The following is a 1,691-nucleotide window of genomic DNA, read 5'->3' as shown; positions in this document are numbered from 1 at the left end:
CTCTCCAGAAATCGAATCCGAGACAATGGCAAGTGTTCGCTCCATTGCTGTGCTCGTGTTGGTGGCGTTGTCCCTGGCTGCAGTGTGCGAGTCCTTGGTGCTGTGTCGGCAGTTCCCTAGCTGCTGCGCGACCAACTCGTGTCACGCACTGTGCCCCTCGTGTCGGGAAGCCAAGTTCTTCACCAATGGCGTGAGGAATAAGCCCAGTGGACGTGTTCCCAAAATCAGCTTCATCAACGGAGATCCCTTTGCCAACCCAAGTGGCGGCGTGTTCCCCGACCCTCTCATCTTTGTGTAATGGTCCAGCTCTCCTTTAACTTTGCCTCTGGACAGCCAGTTGAGGCCGAGCTTCATTTCGCTGAGTGCATCGTCAGCCAGTTGAAGTCGGCTTTCTTTTCGCTGTCGCAGTGGTTGGCTCAGCCAGTTGAACTGCATGTTCATTTCGCTGATGTCACACAAGGTGTAGCATTTAGTCAGTTCATGAGATTTCGTGCAGGAGTCTCATCTAGTCCCCGGGGACTTCCCTTTCGGAGGAGGTCCTCAAGCCAAAGACGTCGTGGGTCTCAGTGTGGGAGAAGAGATAGGAACAGTGAGAGAAGAGTCTTTCCCAGATTGTCTCTCTTGAGTGGATGTCATGCACACTCATCCATGCAGGTGAAGTGTTAAGACATGGCAAGTCGAAAAGGCCAAAAGAAAAGTCTGTTAAGACTGTCTGTTGGCCCGACGATGCCCATGTAGTGTGGCCTTCTGCCCACTGATGTTCTAAGCCAGAAGAATCCCCGGATTTCTTCTGGTCTGATTGTTCCCGTACATCGTGTCTCTGATGGAGTATTTTGCCAAAGAGAAGTGTTTTGTGTGGTGTGTGGATTGTGAATGCATTTATATCAGATGTGGTTCGCCATATTGCTCTTCTATTGTGCTTTTGTATTTTTTCATAAATAAACAAAATTTTCATTCACGAAACTTTTATACTAACCCTTTGATTATGTTGATTTTTATCGATCATCATATACTTTATATTTGTAAGGCACATTGTATGTGTCATATAAGGTCCTTTATGGATAAATGACAAGAGACTAGACTTTTCCTCCTACAAGTCTATATAGTATGAACACTTATGTAAGATAAATTGCAAACTTCATAAACTGAATAATAGTGTCTGTGTATTGCCACTACTAATCATTGTTTTTATTAGAACAATCATGTCAATTTAGTTACATATAATACCGATCACAAAAGTCTTATAATTATGAAATGTAATTGGTGATACACATCACAATATTCATCATATTTCTTTTTCATGTATCTTGTATAATGAATACGTCTGGTAGATTTGCGACTAGAAAAGTTCATTAAGCTCTCTTTTTGCCGTCTGAAAACCTATTGTAATTTTGGTGAAACTATTTTGGCCTTTTTAGGGGAGTGAGTCATTAGCCATTTGAATATATTTTGTACAAACGGAAGATAAAAAAGCAAAACATGCAAAAAGAGAATTGTGGTCAATGAAATACATTGTGAAGAAAGGAAAAACAAGATGCAAAAGAGAACCATTTGTGGAGACGATATGGACCCAACGAGCATCTGTTATATATATTGTCACTGTACTTAATGCGAGCTGTTATTAGTTATCACTGAGAACGTTAGAATAAGAAAACAGATATGTGAAAATGAGTTCCGTAGACCACGAATCG

Source organism: Penaeus monodon, chromosome 27, assembly GCF_015228065.2.
Source record: "Penaeus monodon isolate SGIC_2016 chromosome 27, NSTDA_Pmon_1, whole genome shotgun sequence".
NCBI lineage: Eukaryota > Metazoa > Arthropoda > Malacostraca > Decapoda > Penaeidae > Penaeus > Penaeus monodon.
This window is presented reverse-complemented; position numbering follows the sequence as displayed.